Source organism: Panthera uncia, assembly GCF_023721935.1.
Source record: "Panthera uncia isolate 11264 chromosome E2 unlocalized genomic scaffold, Puncia_PCG_1.0 HiC_scaffold_19, whole genome shotgun sequence".
Lineage (NCBI taxonomy): Eukaryota > Metazoa > Chordata > Mammalia > Carnivora > Felidae > Panthera > Panthera uncia.
The window spans coordinates 22,538,901-22,559,283 of record NW_026057588.1 but is presented as its reverse complement, the minus strand read 5'-3'; the positions used below and the strand labels follow the sequence as shown (position 1 = coordinate 22,559,283).

Sequence of the window (20,383 nt, the reverse complement as noted above, 5' to 3'; positions counted from 1 at the left end):
TTTTTTTTAAATCAGCAGGTGTGACAACCCTTGGCTGGAGCTGAGCACTTAGTGACTTCTGTGTGCGTCTTCTCTGCTCACCACAGGCCCAAGCACTTTTCATAGCCTCTACTGGGCTTTCCTGTTGATGTTACTAGCCTGGCTTCTGTGGGCTTTATGGTTTATGACTTCTGTCTTAAAATACTGTGTCCAGTTTGGATCTGGAATGTGAAGATGTTGGAAGGAGCCTTGAGCAAGAGAAGTCTAAAAGGATTTAAATTTAATTGAATATTTTAAAATAAACTTTTCTTCTTTATCAATAAAATTTGATCAATGGGCCATGGCCACTTGTCTTGCTTCCCAGTGAGAGCAGCCTAAGTAACAGTTCAGGCTGTTGTGTGTCACAATGTCCTGCTGCTGTTTCTACTGCTGCCGCTGGCTTTGCAGACCAGGAGTCCTAATGCATGGAGCCAAGTAACAGGAGAGAGGACAGCACCTGTGTCCTGGCTGGAATAGGTCCATGGAGGTCTTGGCTTTTTGCTCACAGAAAGAGGTGAGTAACGTTACCTGAACATGTGGATAGTCAGAGCCAACTTGACTTTTTGACCAGTAGAGGCAGAGAAAGTCAGCAGATAGTGAGGTGCCTCTCCTCCCTCTGGCTGGCTGTACTGAGATGCAAATCTATGTGGCCTCTCTGAAAAGGCCCTGAGTGAGCAGTAAGATGTATTTTGCTATGGAGCTGTGACAGCTTGAAATTGCATCACCTGGTATTTATTTGTTTTACCCTTTTCCCTGCCTCAGTCTGTCTTCCTTATTCTTGCTTATCTGGGAATGAACCTCCAATAAAGCTTTAGCATGTAAGCTTGCCACAGTCTCTGCTTTCCAGAAAAACTAAAGTGTATATGCTCATCTTAGGCAACTTGTAAAATCCTGAAAAACATAAAGAAGACAATAAAAATAATTCACCCATAATCCTTCCATCCATTGTTAACCACTGTGAATATATTGGTGTATTTGAGGTTGCTGCTTCTCCTCTCTCTCTCCACTCCTTCCCTCTCTCTTCTGTCATTTAAACAGATGAGACAGGAAACTGAGGCTGGAAGAAATGGTCTGAAAAGGTAGGACTGAGAGAAGACTTCCTACTTGTCTTGCTGCAAGGAAAGAGATTTTAAAATGAAGATGCTGAATAAAAGGATAATAAATTAAATAGCAAAATCAGAAAGAGAGATTAGATGCATAAAAGAATGCCAAGATTGCCAGAAGCATTCTGCATTGGAAAGAATTTCTAGGAAGGAAGCCTGTGTGATCCCCAATGACTGAAGTAAGCATGGGGCTATGGGGGGAGAATAACAAAAACCATGGCATGAAGGTGCTCAGGGCAGCATCTTCTCTGTCAGAAAACAAACTAGCTAGAGAAAAACTGGCTCAGAAGACAAGCACTTGATGGAAAAGAAGAGGGAGAAACAAGAGAAGGAGAAACAATGTAAATTGAGTTTATTGTGTTTACAAAAATCTCATATATGATTAATTGTCTTTGAATTTTCATAAGAGGTTGTTTGGCAATGGGGAAAAAGAATTGTAAATAAATATGTACAATATGTAAATACATTTATAATAACACATAGGTCTGAGAGTGTAAAGTGTTCAGTAGGGTGTAATAGCGATACAGCCCAACACTGAGCTAAATAGTTCCTCATTGGTATTATTTGCTAATCATTTCTGGAGGTGACTCAGGATAGATGGCAATAAAATTTTGAGGGAATGTATTTTTGATTGACCCCAAAATGATTTTGCTGCAAAATTCAAATGTAGTGAGTATAATGTGGAGTTTATACTCCTCAAGAGAACTCTATAGATTTTCATATCCCATTTACATCAATAGCAAGATAATTTATCTTGATTACAGGGGGTACTGAGGGAAGTAATTGTCATGTGCTGCTTATTATAGTTCTTCCAAATAAATTGAAAACTCCAAAGTTATAGAGGTTTTAAAACCAGCCATAAGGCATGCACAATAGCATTTGTTTCAATAATCAATAGTAAATGATCCATGAATTAGAAATGCTTTCTTGGAGTGATCATAATGGTTTTTATTCCTTTCTTTTCCACATCATTAACAATCAGCTTTTAAAAAAACATGGCTAGACCTGGGTGGCCGTTTCTCAAGAAGGGGCTGCATCTGTGTGCCTGAGCCCTTAGAACTGACCACCGGGCCGATGCAGAGCCTTCTTGACATCTCAGACATGGCATAGTGGGGGTTTCTGTACCAGCTCCAGTCTTCAGGTGTAAACACACACTATGCATACTGTTTAAGATTTTTTTGAATTCATTGCCAATATTTAAAAATCAAGAGATTCCACATGAGAAAACACACTTATGGTTTCTCTTTTGAAAATTAGAAAATTGGCTATATTAGGTCTGATTCTGCTATGACAGTCTGCTAAGGCTGTGGGTGACTGTCTCTTTTCTAAATGGGGATGAGCTCTGCAAAGAGAACCTTCCACATCCTCACTTCTCTACTTATTTTTTTTTAATCTTTCTGGCTTCTGTAGTCATTTGAACTTGGGATCATTACTCTATCCGCACCAGCTTTTACCCCTAAGTCCCCACTATTATGGGCTGAATTGTGTCCCTTCCAAAATTCACATGTTGAAGTCCTAACTGCAGTGCCTGAGAATGTATTTAGAGATAGAGTTTTGAAGAGTTAATTAGGTAAAATGAGGTCATATGTATGGGCCTAATCCAACATGACTGATGTCCTTATAAGAAGAGAGTAAGACACAGACACACACAGAGGGAAGACAAAGTGAAGACAGAGGGAGAAAGCGGTCACCTGCAAGCCAAGATGAGAGGGCTGAGAAGAAACCAACTCTGCCAATGCCTTCATCTTGGACTTCTAACATCCAGAAATGTGAGGGAAAAAATTTCTGTTCTTTAAGCCACCCAATCTGTGCTATGTAATGGTAGTCATAGTAAACTGATATACCCACTCATCACTGTGCTCAGCAAAATGAGGGCTCTTCCTCATAGCACATTCTTCTAAGAAGTGGGAGTGTGAGTAACACGCCCTCATCATTGTTGTGCTTGTTGTCATCCTATCATCACTTCCTAACCTGTATTTAGCCTTTCAGTCTTTCCCAAGCTGTTTGATATACATGTTGTCAGAATATTCACTAAATAAACATGTGAGACTAGTGGTGGGTTCATGTCCATTTCTTCAGATGAGAAAACTGAGACCTAGGGAATTTTCAGGGCCCAATCCAGGATGCCTACCTCTCCCAGTTCAGCAGCTCCCTGAAGCACTACCTCCTCCCTTGCTCTCCCCAAGGTGGAGAGGGGAGGCTTGAAAAGCTTCAGGCAGTTACTGAGAGCTCTAACAGATTGCTCTATGGTGTGGGGGCCCTGAGAACCTGGGACATGGTCAGGAAATCTTGCTCCCTGACATTGACACTTCTAAGAAACTGCATAATGGTGAGGTGCAGCCTCTGAGAGATAGTGAGACTCATTTGCAAATGAAACAAGGTATTTGTCAAGTCTGCAGCAAAATGACCTTGGTGTTGGCATCCTTGGGAATTGTTTCTGGAATATGTCTGGGGGAGGAAGCTCTGAGTGGTTTCCAGAAGCAAGGGGGAACCCCCTGGTGGAAAGAAGTGGCCAAGAGTCCTGACGGCCAAATTCTCATCCATCCTTGACCTGGGCTGAAGCCACCCCTGCAAGCAGAAACCCAGATCTAGATGGACAGCTGGTCAGAGCAACCTGCTGTGTGTCCCTTTCTCCTCAGTCACACCTGGGTCCTGTAGATGCTGGCTCCTTTCAGGGGACTATCTCATTCAGTCCATGAGCAGGGGGGAGGAGGTGGTACAGAGAGACAGGGGAATACTCTAGTTGCTTTGACTTGTCCTTCATGTATTCTGCAGTTGTTGCTTACCTTTTGTGTATGCCTCACATCCTCTCAGCTTCACCTGCCTCCACCCATAGCTCAGGCAGACACTTCTGTGGGCCTCTACTTACTTTGCAGGGAAAGTACGTCACCTCAAACATGTGATCTTTTTCTGAAGGCTTTGGAAGATGGGGTTCTATTGTTGGGGTCGCTGACAGAATTTTGTAGCTGTCCAGTGACCCCACTCATTACCCCTCACTCCCCCACTACTCCCCAATTCTCCATTTTCAGGAACTCTTCCCTTTGGGCTCCCCTCCAGGTCTTTATCTCATTTTATGCAAAAGAGCTCTGTGCCCCCCCCCCCCCACTCTGTCCACCTAAAGACTCATTGATATGGTCATTTCATTTTAAATCATTATGTTATCATATTATTTATATGATCTAAAATGGCCCATCCTTCTCAGCTCACCTTTGGCTGCCAAAAATGAGGAGACAATTAGACATTTCAAATCCTTCACTTTTTTTTTCTCCTCATCAGTCTTGGAGAGAGGGAAAAAAAAACATTTAGAGATTTGATTTTCTATGTGATATGAATTATGTCACTCTTCCTTCACTTTCAAATCTTAGAAAATTTTCCACTGGGGGTATTTGTACTAAAATTCAGTCAATTTCATTTAACCCTAACTAAAATTCACCAAGTGCCTATTCTTTACCAGGCTTCATGCTCAAGCAAGTCACAATGAAGTAAACTGGAATTTTCCAGACAGAGCCATAATGCTAATGACTATGATGTATACAAGTTGCTTAGGAAACACTGAGGAGGGATGGAGGCAGGGGTGGGGGCTGGGGAGGTTTTAGCTGCATCCTGGAGTTGCCCCAGTGCCTTGACCTTTCCCGTCCCCAGCAGGCTCAACAAGAATTGGTATCACTTCATCTCCTCCTTCCCCACCCCTAATCACTGTCTTTTCTGGAAGAAGAGGGACTGTGAGGTCTTTGCTATGCTCAGTAGGCTGACTTCGGGCTCCTTTATTCCTGTTTAGTCCTTCCTCTGATGTTGAGGTTCCATTTCTTGGAGCTAGTAAGAGATAAGTGGAGCAGAGAAAAATGCCAGTTTTCATTGTTTGGAGAGAGAATGTATCCCATCCTTTGGGAAGTCAACTGCTTTTGGACACACTTGGCTGCTTTTCTGTTTGGGAAACAGCTCCTCTGTGGGTAAGGCAGAAAGTCTGAATGAGGAAGAGGGTGACCAACTCCTCCCATGGATATTGTGAAAGGCAGGGCTGCCAGTGGAAGGCATGGAGAAGGCCCTTCAAACTCTGCCTCTGAGGCCTTAGCCATGCTGCACGATCCTCTCTTCAGTTTCTGACACCTAACAGAGGAGGAAGCACTGGGCTGGCAACAGGGATGTGCTTGGTGCATCTTGAGACCCTGGGCTGAGTCCATGTTTTCGAACTTTAAAAGAGGGCAGAGAGACAGCTTATTTAAGCAACTTTGTTTGCTCCAATTTATTTCCTAACATTCCGGGGCTCTGGGACAGATCTGAAGTAAAAGGTGATGGAATAAATGCAGAGGTATAATGCAGAAGTGAACTGAGATGAGAAGAAGATGGAGGGCAGAAGACAGAGAAACAAAAGGGGAGGGCAGAGAAGAAAAACCAAAGAGAGAGACAGTGGGGACAGAGAGGGAAAGAGGGAGAGAAAGAGAGGATGAATGAACAATAGAGGAAGAATATAATGAATGACAATGAGGCAGGATTTTCTTCCGTTTGGATTCTGCCCTAGCTGCTGGTCTCTATGGTGATGGGATTCAGTGAAAGGAGGGAGGGAGATGGTTGCCTTTGCCTTTCCTAGAAGGAAGTAGCCCCACTGCAGAAGTTGTCACAGGGCCTGGTCTGGTGTACTTCTCTCCACTGGGCCTGTCTGTGGCTGTTTGCAAGTTTTCTTTCTACAGAACTTAGTGCCTTGCTTTTGTAGCACTTATCACAATTTACAGTTGATCATCAAACAAATAGACATACAAATAAATATATATGTATTCATGAATGCTCTAAGCTCCATGGGCATAGTGACCACATCTACTTTGCTCTTTGTTATAAACCCAAAGCTGGTAGTATCTGGTACCTAGTAGAAGACCAGTAAATGATTATAGAATGGATGAAAGTATGAGTGAATGAATGAAGGGTTGGGATGCTGTCTAATTTGTCTTTGTACCTTTAGTGCTTAGCCCTATACCTAGCACATAGCAGGTGCTCATTTAATGATAGCTGGAGTGAATTAAAGGCTAACTGGATGGATAGAAGATTGGAGTATTGGGGATTAGGCCTGACAGGTGTGTCAGGGCCCAGCCTAGCCCTGAACTTTGCCAAGACGCTGCCTCTCAGGCTCTATTTAATTCCCTGACACTTTCCCTTTATTTATTTATTTTTATTCTATTTCCCTCTTTCTTGTTTGAAAGTGGCTGATTTCAGGGAAGAGTTTTGAGTGCTCTGCCATCCTCAGGCTGCCTCACCATTAGAGGCACATCCTGGGGGGCTTGGTGTCTTGAGGAGCTGAGGCTGGACTGTGATATGAGGCTGAGTCTACTGGAGCAGTAAAATCTGTTTCTACTCTGGGAATCTCAATGCAGGACTCACCCCTCCTCCAGGAAACTTGACAATTGTTGATTTATGAGTTCTTTTGATTCACAAGTAGTTGTGCCTTGGACACTTCTTTATTGTTATTCAGTGAGTGAGCCCTTTAGCCATCCCTGCACAATGAGACAGGGATGCTGGGTGGGGGTGGTGGCAGAAAGAGAGCAAAGGAGAGAAGTGGGTATCAAGGTCAAGTCCTTACCTCCATCACGATGTCTTCCTGGCCTGGGCATGAGTTTGTCATGCTTCTCTTAAGCAGCATTCACATGATTGAGTCCTGACCTTTCCTTGCAGAAAAAAAAAGTCACACCAGTGAAATTAAGGCAGAAATCTAATATTCATGAAGTTCTGATTACCCACAAATTGGATAGTATCTTAAAGTGTATGGTGTCAGAATTGCAAAGAGTTTTGATAAATATGTATGTTTATGGGTCCAAACAGAAGTGAAATAAAGTCTAGTTGCTGAATAATTCCACATGAAGATGTAAAACAGAGCTTGCCACAGCCCATTCATCATTGGGTGCAGGGTTTGGGTGAGTTGTGATTATCTAACATAATTACACATGACATGCAACATTCATGAAACCCAGCAGACATCCTTGTCAACTTGGGATAGGGAAGGGCTTTACATTGAAGCATGGCAAATTCCCAAATTATTATTTAGCTTTTTGTAGTTCAAGTTTGAGCCACTTTTCAGGGGTGCTAATTAGGGTATTCATAATGCCTGCTGAGGGCTGATTAGGTACCTATTGGAAATGAAAGCTTTTCTCCCAAATGGCAAATGAACTAGATATTGTTAAATAAAACATTATGAAACAGAAATCGATTATCACTTACACTTAGCTTACATTTAATTTTTCCTTCATATTCAAGATCTTTTGGAAGAAGCACTGAGAAAATGCATTTGAACATATCCTCCCACTCCAAATATTTGATTTCACAAGGGTGAAATCAAATGTATTCTACCAAAATCTTTCCCATTAATTAAAAATACATCTTGTATGACTGAAGGAGAATTTAATCCACAAACTCTGTAATACTTTTCTCCTTCAGACACCTGTGTATAATGTTTCTTAAAGTAGCAATCTCATCTGCTCTCAAATGCTTTCCTCTAAGTGCTTTTTGGCAATGGGCAAGGAGATTTGCAGTTCCCATTTTGGGACCAGCAAACAAATCTGAGACCTGGAGCTTCTCAGATGCTCTCACTTTTGCTTCAAAGGAACGTTCTGAGTTTGCAGAGAATGAGGGAGAGGGTCTTCCAAAGTCTCCACAGGGCACAGAGTGGTCCCTGGGACCTCCGGTTCACTCCTTTCTCTAGCCTTCACACTGGATTTTCTGTATCCACTGTTTCTCTCTTCTCAGTTCCTCCTGGACAGACTTACTAGATGGATTTTTTCCCCGAAGTGCAGCTTTCATCATGTTCCATGCGGGAGTAAAATTCGACTTTTCAAGATCCTCATCCTTTTCTTTATGGTGCTCTTGCCAAGCTTCTGCTTCCTATGTAGAAACAGGCCCAGGACCTTCACCTCTGTGGCTTTGCTTGGATCTTCCACTGCCTAGAAGTGGAGGGCCATCACCTCTGCCCAGCTCTAGACTCAAACCCTCCATGGGTCTTCCCTGGATCTTTGCTACGGAATTCATTCCTTCTTAGTGGAAATGTCCTCTAGTCAAAGGCTACCAGGAACACACCCATAGATGACAGGTTAGGTCTCTTACTTGATTCAGTGCTCACCAAAGGCAATGGTGGGGTGTCACAATAAGAGCATATAGGTAGAACTATATTAAAGTTTGGCTTTTGGTTGAGCAATTTGGGGGAGGATATAAGGAAGTGGGTTTTCTGGATTGGGTGTTGTCAGAAAGTAGGAACAACTTTATGACTGGGCATCTTAATAATTGTAATCAATAGGAGGGCACACTGGAGGTAGGACAAAGTTATCCTTGGTGAAAAAGTAGTACTCAGTCAGGTTAGTCAAAAGAAGGTGATATTGTCATGTGGATTGTATAGTAACCTTGTTTTTGTTTAATTTTATCATCTCAGAGTGACCTTGTCTGATGCTGTTACTCTGTGAGATTGTTTACATCTAACAGGAGAAAGCCATGATCTAACTGTGAATGCCATACCAGTTCCCAGAAGCCATGATCTGCTTTGGTTCTTTCTCATTTCCCACAGAGCACTCAATGAACACTTTTCTTTTGGCACCCTCCACCTCATATTTTATGCAACAGTCCTTATGCCATGACTTTTTTCTTCACCTGATTCTATGAGCTCCCTGAGGGTAGGGGGTCAGTCTGATCCATTTCTATCCCTTGCAGTGTCAAGCCTGAGGCTTTTACTCTGCAAAAGCAGGCACAATTAAGCATCTCAGAAAATGGGTGGGAAAACTATAAGGGTTAAAGGGGTGAGAGCCTCACCAACCCTTGAATGGCAACTGGGAGGGGTGGTATAGTCAACCATTATTGCTCCTCTCCATCTTTTTTTTTTCTCTAACTTTTTAAACGTTTATTCATTTATGAGAGAGAGAGAGACAGACCATGAGTGGGGGAGGGGCAGAGGGAGAGGGAGACACAGAATCCGAATCAGGCTTGAGGCTCTGAGCTGTCAGCACAGAGCCTGATGCAGGGCTCGAACTTGTGAACTGTGGGATCATGACCTGAGCTGAAATCAGACGCTTAATGGAGTGAGCCACCCAGGTGCCCCGCTCCTCTCCATCTTGACATGAATAGGGTTGATGGATAATCTCTGTTTGCTCCTCCTGATCCACTTCTTGCTCTTCACTCTGCTAGGGTCCCAGGAAACTGACCTGTAAGGATTTAATCAATGGGGTCTCCTGTCCTCTGGCTGTAGGTTGGTTTTGGCCAATAAGAAGTACCAGCAGGAGACTGGAGGGAAGAACGAGAAAGGATTGGGAATTTATTGCCATGATTTTCTCCTAGTCTGGCCACAATTGGCAGTGACTGTGTCTTGTGGGTGGCCCCTCCTATGGCTCTCTCATGGGTTTAGTGAGCACTCCCTTTCTTTGACTTTGCTTTGGCCCTGCACACATCCCTGTAAACAACCTCTTTGTTAAATTTTCCTTGAGATCTTCATTTAAGCGCCACCCATTTCCCATGTTTCTAGTCTGTATCAGCAAGGACTGATACAATTAGGTCTTCACATTAGCCTATAGGAGAAACTGATGGCCTGCATCACACAGTGAGAAAGCAGTGAAGATGGGATTGGAGCCTCAGCCTCCTGATTCCTAATTCATGACCTCTTCCTTGACCCTCTGATTCACATTGGGGCTAGTTTATTTAGAAATCAGCCCAAGTGTCTTCTCGTGCTCTGGATTGGTGTTTTTCAAACTGTGGAGTCATGAAATTGGTTCAGAGGATCATGAACCGGCATTAAAAGAAAATAGGCTAGAAACGGAGTGCATCCCACATAGTGGAGGTAAGTATTGTTTTATTAAACCTTGGCTTCAATTGTGTGTGTGTGTGTGTTTGTGTGTGTGTGTGGTCTATGTGTGATATTTGTATAGAGTAGCAATGTAAAATGTATTTCTAACTGTGGGCCACAGTAAATTAGAAAGCCCTTGTTCTAAGCAGAGCAGCAAAGCCCTCTCAAGACCTCTTGGTGATTCCCCTCCAGCCTTAGCAGGAGTGGACCCTGCTCTTGTACTCTTCATTTACTGTGACCCTCAAATGATGAATTTCCCAAATGCCTGGGACCAGAGAGCCTTCTGAATCCAAAGAGCATACCGTGGCCCTACTGTTCTGAGGGCTGCACTTTGGAAAATACTGTTCTGGGAGAGGTGAATCAGAGAGGAAATCCAGGGCCTGCCCTTAAGGTGACTCTGTGCTGATGGAAGCAAGCCAGGGAGGCAGTAGGCTGGAGGAGGGAGGGAGAAGAAGGAAGGGAGGTGTTGATCTGTGGGCTCCATATCCACACAGTTAGTTGGGTAGGCAGTGAGGGCCCTTACAGAATCTTAGAATCCCACACACTGATCCAGGTTGTTATTCATCCTTGTATCTCCAGCACCAGCACAGTAGGTTGACACTCAAAAAATATCTGTTGAATGAACAAATGAACCTAGCCCACTCTTCTGACTCTCTAAGGAGGCAATATGTTGTGAAGGAAAGAGAATAGGCTTTTGAGTCACACCACTTGCCAGTTTGCTGCTTTGGTTATGTTATTCAACCTCTCTGAGCTATAGTTGCTTTATATGCAAAATGCAGGTAACAATACCTTTCTCACCATTGCCTTGGGACATTGTGTAAAGGCCAGAAAGAGTGCCTGAAACATTATGGATACCTTGGTAATATAATTTTTCTTCTCTCCCTTAAAGTTCTCTTTCTTACATTCCTTCTATAATTTTTATCACTTGTTTATTATCTATTATCTGCCTGCATGCCTCTAGGGACAAGAAGATCATGGACTTATATTATTAACTCTTTCCAGTTTGGGGGCTAAAGACTGTCTCTTTGTGGTCCACATTCATTGTTCTGGTTTTATTCCTCTAAGCCTCTTACTGCTCCTTAAGGACACTAAATATTAAGGAAGAAGGGAGAAGAATGAGGAGTAAAAAGTGAGTTTTTATTTTTCACTTTAGACCCATCCCTCCCACTCAGATCAACCTGGAGTGTTGGTATTCTGTTCCTTCATGTTTTCCAGCTCCCTTTCATTCCTTAGTATAACATGGAACACAGAGCTGGCATCATTTTAGAACAGACTTCTCATTGGAACTTTGTAAGCATTACACGTTCTGTTTCTGGTAGTAGTATGAAATTTATCTTTCTGAGAATGTGGGACTCACTTGAAGACAATAAGTAAAAGTGACAATCTTTGTGCCTATCTTTCTTCCCAAAACAGTGGAAAAGTCAGTAGGTGTGCAGTGAGCATTGAGGGAACTTCAGGTCCATTAAGGAATTGGAGGCACTGTAGTGGATAGTGTTCATGGGAATGAATGAATGAATGAATGAGTGGACCCAGAACAGGGAAGAAGCATTAGGCAGAATAAGCAGGATGGGTGCCCTGCTATCCTTGAGTTCTCCCCTAGTGATTCTCAGACTTAGGGTAAAGACTAAGGCTAGATCCTCCCATAGGGGTTCAGAGGTAGGACATGCAAGGTTGGACAGCTTTGCTTGCTTACTTCAGGGAAGGTCTGAAGACGTAACCCTGGCTCAAGGGCCAGGATGTCTCAGGAGCTCTCTAGAAAAGACAAAGGTGTGTCCAGCTCCAAAGTTCCTGCTCTTATCTCTATGAAGCAACACCTAGACCCCTTTCGACACCTCTTATACTCACATATGCCTTGTACAAACTTCTCCTATTAGATTGGCAGTTCTTAAGCTCAAAATCTGGTTCAATGTGTTGGTCTATTCTGTCCTGGAAAGCAATGATAGCTGTGTAAATATTTGTTGAAGGAATGGCCTAGTGAACAAATAAGTGAGTGGAGGAAACAGGTCTGAACTCCAGGTGGTGTTGGGAGTCTGAGTATTTCTGGATTCTGTGGTATACACAGTGGCCATATTGTGTTGTGTTGTTACCTGAAAGGCTTTAGCTGAGTCCTTCTTGGAACAAATGGGTGGTGTTCTTGGACAGCAAGTTGTACAAAATTCAGGAGTCCCTTTGATGTCTCCCCTTTCAACCAAAGAGAATGTCACCCCATAATGAAAATACCTAAGAACTCAGAAGGCTCTTTGTGAAACTCCTTGTTCTGTATGGGATGACATAGGAATTGTTGATTGATAGTGGCAGTAACTTTTTGCAGTTAATGCTGGCAAAGGTCATGTGTAGGTGGATGGATGAAGTGGTGCTTGGCCACATTTTTCCTTGTGAGTTTTATTCTTGTTCTTTCTGGAACTGTTCTCTAATTTGCCATGCTTCATAATCTGGTCTCTCACATGAGGCTGGAAGTCCCTTGCTGGCAGGGGCCATTTCTACATTTTCCAACTAGACCCAAAGTGCCTCTCACATGGTTGGCATCTACTTGGTGTTTGCCAAATGAATAATGTGTTTAAAGGTGAGCAATATTTCAATCATTTTGGCTTTTTGGAAGGGCTTGTGGCTGGAAATCTTGCGGTCTTTTTCTGTATTTATTTTCCAGTAACAAGAAGAGAAATAACACACAGTAGTATCTATTGACAGCCAATCAAATGTCATTATGGTTGTCCTGATGGCAGGCTGTTTCTCATTTGCCCAAATTACCAATCTTATCATGCCATGACCATGTTAGATTGCTTAGGAAACAGATGACATATGTGATAATGCTAAATAAGCTGAAACTGTGCCAGAATGGGGACAGAAGGCATTTTTTTTCAAGTCAAGCACAGCACTCTGGAATGGCTTATTGTGATGTGGAAGGAGGACATGGAGGGGAATCAGGCATGGTTGTAGTAGAAGGCTACAAATGAAAGCACATGCTTGTTCCCCAAATAGAGATGAATGACAACTGACCCCTCTGCTACCTGAAGGGAGACTTGATAAGTTTGGGCAAAGAAGTCTTAGTTTTCGGGTAGCATTGGAATTTCTCCAGAGACTCTGATGTTCCCATCTGAATGCAGGTGTTAAGTAAACTTTTATTTTAGCACCAGAAATATGGCAACAAAGAGCTGGCCACATTGCTCTCTGCTACACCCTTCTTTGGCTTCCTATGGTTCTCAAGTGTTTGGTGTTTATCCTAACACAGTTCACAGGCCTCCCTGTGCCCATCCTCTAAGATCCCCTTGTACTATTTCATCCCTTGCTCACCAGGACCTTTCCTGTAGCTCTGTGTTGATATTCCTTCTCAGAAAGTGACACCATGGTTCTCAGCCCTGGCCAAGCAGTCAAATAATCTTGGGAGCTTAAAAAATGTAAACACTCAAGTTGCAGCCCAGGCCAGTGAAATTAGACTTCATGGAGATAGGACTCAGATGACTTTTTAATTTATTTTTTTTTATTTTTATGTTCTAGAATATAATTTATTGTCAAGTTAGCTAACATGCAGTGTATACAGTGTGCTCTTGGTTTTGGGGCAGATTCCCATGATTCATCGCTTACATACAACACCCAGTGCTCATCTCAACCAGCAAGCTCCCTTCTCAATGCCCATCACCCATTTTCCCCTCTCCACTTCCCCCCATCAACCCTCAGTTTGTTCTCTGTATTTAAGAGTCTCAGATACCTTTTTAAAAGCTCTCTGGTGATTCCAATGTTTAGATAAGACTGAGAACCATCCTCTGGATATCATGATACAGGTGACCCAGAACTCCTCTTGTGACCTCTTGGATCTGTCCATGTGGACTGCTCAAAGGGCAAGATTCATCAAACGTCCTCCATGACTCCACACTCTGGACTTGCTCCATGAGAACCCCTTCTCAGTTTGCTGCCCTGTCTCTGCCCCGATTCTGGGAAATGTCCCCATGTGATACTCCCTCTGTTTATCAGTCACAGAAGAGAAACAGCCCATGGATCAGACATCTCAGGCAGTAGAGGCCTCCCATGTAAGGAAGAGGTAAAACGTCTTTTTAAATGTCATTGAGAAAGCAGAAAAAGCAGGTGTAGGCACTGAAGCTTTGGAATTTTCCAGTGGGAGTGTGGCAGAGTAGGAAGCAGTATTAGATTCACCAATTCATTTGGAAATTCCATGATGGGCAGAACATGCACCTCTAATTTCATTTCAAACTCACTCAAGCATTTACTCCCTTTTTATGAAAACTCCACTTCTCATTAAAATTACCAGTTTAAAATTACAATGTTCTGTTGAGAACATCTAAGAAATGACCTTTCTTCATTCTAAATGCTATAAAAATTAAGTTTTCCTAGGCTGTGGGCTGCACTCTTGGGATAGGTTTTTTTTTTTTTTTTTTTTTTTAATGTACTGGATATTGCTTTCAAAGTTCTCTAATTGCCTAAATTAATAATGGCTTTTTTCTTTGGTTCCTGTAAGGGACAAATGAATTTGAATCTCTCTTTAAAGAATTGAATCTCCAGCTATCTCATTCTGATTACTTTTTGCATTCATTATAGAATTTGAAATGATCTGCAAGGTCACCTTTTTCTACCCACTCCTGACTCCCTCAACTCTACCCCTTATTTCCAGCCTCTAGTTCCAAGAGTTTGGTTGGATAAAAGATAAGAAAGTCCTTAGGCTCGTCTATCCTCGGATTGGCATCTAACCCTCATAGACCGAACATTGTTCATTACATTGGACTTGATTTTACTATACAAAGAAACAATTCTCCTTAGGGAAATTACAAATACACAAACAGAAAAATGAGTATTTTATATTTTATTGTTAAATAAAATATTCAGTCTCACCATACTTTCAAAAATCTCTGGCACTTTTAAAAATGTGCATGTCATGACCAGCAGAACCTTGACTAAAACACACAAATATATTGCTTAAAACACACACACATACACACACACACACACACACAAACTACACAGCAACAATAAAACTATGCCTTCAGTCTGCTCAGGAAAAGGCACAGCAAAGAGGCTGACACTATTTTTTAGATGTTAAGATGTTCATGTTAAAGAAAATAGAGTATAGTTATTGACTTTGAAATGTATAGCCATATGCTTAATTCAAAGATTGAATCTTTGCTAAAAGGACAGTTAGGCTGATGAAAGAAATTGACTTGTACCACTTAATGAGCAATTTCATATTTTTAATATAGAAATAACTGGTGCTGTGGACAGTCTTTTATTTTTTTGAGAATCCAATAACCAAGAAATCTTTCAAATGATCATTATACAATGAATACCCTGAGGCTTTGAAAAATATTTATTTTGAAATTATCACAAGCTCTACATTATTCACCAATAAAAAAGGCAATTAAATGCTAGGCTATAAGCTCCAACAGATTTTTGCTGCTGAAAATAATTGGACAGATATTTTTTTCCCTTTTTTTAAGTAATAGTGCCCAAAGAGCTTTAATGATCTTACTGCTTATGGATATGGTGCTTAAATATATTTCTTATCTTAACTTTGATGCTGGTGTAACAAGATTATAGAAAATGGCATGTGATTAGAAGTATAGTTTTACTAATGTATAACATACCAAATTAAGTATCTTCTAAAATTTTCCAAAAATCAGCACTAGTTTCTGAATTTAAGTTTGGAGTTGGTAGGAAGGAATCTTTGGTGTAGACCATACATGGTGAAGGTATTTTCTACGTGCTCTTTACCTTTTCCAGCCTCCTTGCAATTGTGTGTGTGGAATATATGATCAGTTCTGATCAAAGGGCTATAAGCAGAAATACGAACGCATTTAAGTAACAACTGATCCACACCCTCCAGTTCTCTACTTTCTTGCTATGGTGACCTAGAAGCCAACTTTTGAGACGGTGGTGCCCCAAGTGTGCTGGAAACTGAATCACTGAGTTACTGCATGCAGGATGGCTCTCCTGCATGCAGGTCTGTCTGGTTGGCCTCATTATTTGCATTACCAAAGATTCAACTTTTAGATTTTTAAACCACCAAGATTTTAGAGTTAATCTGTTACTGCAGAATAACCTGGGATATCCTGACTGATAATCTCAGGGTTATTGCAGGGTTGTTGAGAGGTTGTTGAGAGCTAATGGAGCCTAAAGTCCTCTTTCCATAGTGCTTGGTAGTTTTCTTGTAAAGAAGGAACTGCTTTTACTGAAGGATCTCCGAACCTGCACTGCCAGGCAAAATATCCATTTGATTTCTGTGGAGAGTTCAAATGGTTAATTCAGGGAGAACCAGCCCACCTCATGTTTCTCTTCATGGCAGACTTTCATGTTCTCACCTGCCTTGACTAGGTGGTCTGATTCATTTTACTGAGGGGTGCTCTGCAGCCCATAGTGTGGATCCCCTTTGGTCCTGGAGACCACCCTTTAGGAGACACAAGTGGATTTGCAACAAGAAGTCCTGGTCTCTTGGTAATTGCCTCCCCTACCACTGCTCACAAGGCTATTAGGTTCAGAAGCTAGAGACCCATGATGAGTTTCCAGGGCACTCAGGTGACCTGCCATCTTGGAGGGGCTACAAGTGCACATGTTCAACCAAAAGCCCTTTCTGCAAAATTCTTTACCAGAATCAACTTTGTTTTCATGTCTAAATAATTTTATTCAATATCTTCTCCAGTGAGGAACAGAGAAGCTGTTTAATTTCACTCCTAGTGAGCAGGAGATAGTGTATCTGCCTTCTCTTTGAATTCAAATGGGGTTGGTTCAGGTTCTATGTAAATATGTGTTCTTGTCAACTTTCCTTCCAATTGAGAGGCTTCTAAGGGAGTCTGAATTTAGCTGTTAGTAGCTATGAGAAAAATTAGTTTTGATTTCATAAGTTATTTTAAAATTTTATTCCAGGCTTAGCTCACAATTTATTGCCATCCTTAATATATAGAGCTTTCTAGAACCACATGATTTCTCTTAGAAGTAAAGCAATACTAAAACTACAAGTTACACACTTTAAAATTTTTCTTCCCTGTTATTACTAACCAAATCTGCAACAACAGGGCAGGAAAATTTTAAGTGTGATGATGAAGAGTATGAGTCCCAGAGTCTGAATAACCTGGGTTCAAATCTAGTTTCCCCATTTACTGTGTGATCTTGGCCATGTTTCTTAACCTCTTTTCTTCTCTCTACCTGTAAAAGGGGCTAATCAGAAAGCCTTCCTCTGGGTGATGTCATTTAGACATTGTCTTTGTAATGTAATTAGAAGTGATCCCTGGGCGCCTGGGTGGCTCAGTCGGTTAAGCGTCTGACTTCGGCTCAGGTCATGATCTCGCGGTCTGTGAGTTCGAGCCCCGCGTCGGGCTCTGTGCTGAATGCTCAGAGCCTGGAGCCTGTTTCAGATTCTGTGTCTCCCTCTCTCTCTGACCCTCCCCTGTTCATGCTCTGTCTCTCTCTGTCTCAAAACTAAATAAACGTTAAACAAAATTAAAAAAAAAAAGAAATGATCCTTGAATATGGAAACACTGACAGCTGCTTTTATTATTATTATTATTTTGGAAAGAAAGTAAAAAAGAGTATAGAATAGTTTATGATTGGTTATCATGGGAAAATGAGGGAGTAAGAGGTCCCCACCCCCATTCATCTTTCCTTATTTCTTCCCACTCTAATTGCAATAATGAAGGCAAAAATGTGCAGAAGCCCCCCGCTGTGTGTGTGTGTTGTTTGTATGTGTGTATGTGCATATGTACACATATGCACATATGCACAAAAGGGTGCTCTCCAGAGCATGGAAGGGGCAGGGGAATGTGTCTGTTTTTTTCAGGTCTGAAGGCTGCTGCAGGTGTAATGAGCAGCGATTGATTACCTGTTCAGTAGTTTCTGGGCTGAAGGGAGAGGGATCAGCAAATAAAATGTGGTTATCCCCCTTGTATTTAGATGAGGTGGTTGGGGTGGGTGATGGAACAGCAAGCATATCAGTAATTATCACAAGGGGGAAAGGCCTTTGGCTAATGCCAGACAGAGTAAATACTGGGGAACAGGAATGGGGCTTCTTCCTTGTCAGCTGCATATACCTTGTCACTCTGGGGAGGCAGGTAAGACAAGATCTACACTTGAGAAGAAACTCCTCAAGTCTCATTTCTAGTCCTTTTCATGGTGTGAGAAGTATGGGTTGATTGTCTCAGTGGGGAGGATCTATCTAGACCTGCACTGGAACCATGGTAAGACAGGGGTGTCTCTCCAGAGCCTGAAATCTCATGCTGTATTGCAATGTTGGAATTAAATTTGCAAAGACTTGAGGCCACATTCAGTATAACCCCATGTGCCCTCGAATGGCAGGAAGTGGCAAAAATCAGACTGGGGAATCTTGTTTGCTGTGCAATGGCAAGAGTGAGACAGGTGTGCCTGTTTCTGTGCGCTAAACTCAATTACTCCACAGGTGTAACAGATGTGATGTGGATGAATATACAGGCTAGCATCTGTCAGCTGGGAGGGGAACATAGGCACCTTATTAATCACACAGGGATTAGCCAAGTGGTAGATAAACCAGGCCTGGAGTTTTCCAATGCTGTCAAACCTTGGAGGAGAGCTTTTTCAGGCTGTACAGAGGTGCCACTGCCTGAAGTTTTGGATGCAGTTGCTGGAAAATTAACTGACCTCATGCAGGATCTATTTACATATTTTAAAAGAGTGTGGATAATAAACTCTCCATGCCATACAACTCACCATTGTGTGGCATGCTACATTTAGGAAAGGACTTTTATTTTTGGTGCCTTAATGATTCTCACACAAATTTATGAGGCCTCCAAGCAGGCATTGCTTCCCAATTCAGTGAACATCAAGAGAGTTCTGTGTGGAGTACTGGACTTGCAATTGGACTGTGCAACCACAGTGAGTAACTTACTATTATGTATCTTAGTTTCCCCATCTGCAAAGGTCTGGACTATTGACACTTCCAGGCAGGAAAACTCTTTGTTGAGGTGCCATACTATGCACTGTAGGATGTTCAGCAGCATCCCTGCCTTATATGCACTAGAGGCCAGTAGCACCCCCTCCCCCAATAGTGACAACCAAAAATGTCTCCAGATATTGCCAAATGCCCCCTAGGGAGTAATCTCTGGTCTAGATACTTCCATGTTAATGCACTGGGTGACCTATATTTGTATTTTTCTACATATCTGCCACTGAGAGTTCTGGGAACGATGTGCTGTATTAAAGATAATCTTGAGGTCAATTTTACTGACCATTTTTATAAGGATATCTGATATTTATCAAGTATCTATCATGTCCTTGGCACCTGCTGGGCATGTCTTATATAGATGTGGATATTAGTTGTTGTTGTTGTTGTTTTTTAGTCTCCATTTAATTAATTAATTAATTAAATTCAATACTTAATTAATTAAATGATTTAATTAATTAATTCAATGCTTAACTAATTAAATGTTTTAATTAATTAATTAATTAATTAAAGTTTATTTTGAGAGAGAAAGAGTGCACGTGAATAGGGGAGAAGGAGAGAGAGACTCCCAAGCAGGCTCCGCACTGTCAGCATGGAGCCTAATGTGGGGCTTGAACTCATGAACTGTGAGACCATGACCTGAGCCAAAATCAAGAATTGGACTCTTAACCTACTGAGCCACCCAGGTGCTCCATCCATTTTAAAGATAGAAAGCAAAGGCTCAGAGATGACATACAGTTTAGTGATGTAAACTGGGACTCAAGTCTGGATCTGTATGGTTCCATAAACCCTCACTCATTTTAATGGTGGCACATTTAAGGGTGTGGATTCAGGAGCCAAATTGCCTGGGTTCAAATTTTGACAGATTAGTACTGTGACCTTACATGGGCTATTTAGCTTCCTACCAAACCTATGAAGTCACTATTATTAGCTTGATTTTACTTATGGAGAAATTAAGGTATTGAGAGGTTAAGTGAATTAACATTTATAAAATGTTTAGAACAATGCCTGGCATAAAATAAGAGTTACATAAGAGTTAACTTAAAAATTACAACAAAGGGCCTCTATATTCCTGGTTCTGTTGTGCCTGTGGAGTCACAAAGATGATAAAAGACCTGGTTTCTGACTACTTGGAGTATCTAGTGTGTTGGCAGTGTGAACGTGGTTCTACAGTACATGGGCGCTCTTTCTGGTGTCCTTTTGGTAACTTTGACGAATTTTACACATCTGTGTTCTTCCATGTCTAATAGCCACACCCATATCTCTGTCTTTAGTGACCCACCTTTGGGCTTTGCTCACAGGTACAAGTGTTTGAAGTGATGTTCTAGGGAATTCATGTTTCTCCAACCTGGCCTGTAGCAAGGGTGCTGGGGTATGAAACTTCATATGTTTTAATTCAAATCAGGATAAATTCTAAGATGTATGTTACATGCCAGTGTTGCACTATAGGATCAGGTGGAGAGTGGCACTTACCCATGTTCTCAGTTTCCCTCCCTCTGTCCTTTTCCCATTCCCTTCCTGATTCTCCTGGAGCATTATAAAGTCTTA

General features: G+C 41.8%; 1 long non-coding RNA gene across 1 annotated transcript in view; it reads left to right on the top strand.

Moving 5' to 3' along the window:
* Positions 1–332: 332 nt before the first annotated feature.
* The window catches only part of LOC125915748 (uncharacterized), a 96,332-nt gene continuing 76,281 nt past the window's right edge, over positions 333–20,383 (top strand). Inside the window, exon 1 of the long non-coding RNA XR_007455732.1 lies at positions 333–532. This is a non-coding gene — a long non-coding RNA (uncharacterized LOC125915748). The remainder of the gene's footprint in view (positions 533–20,383) is intronic.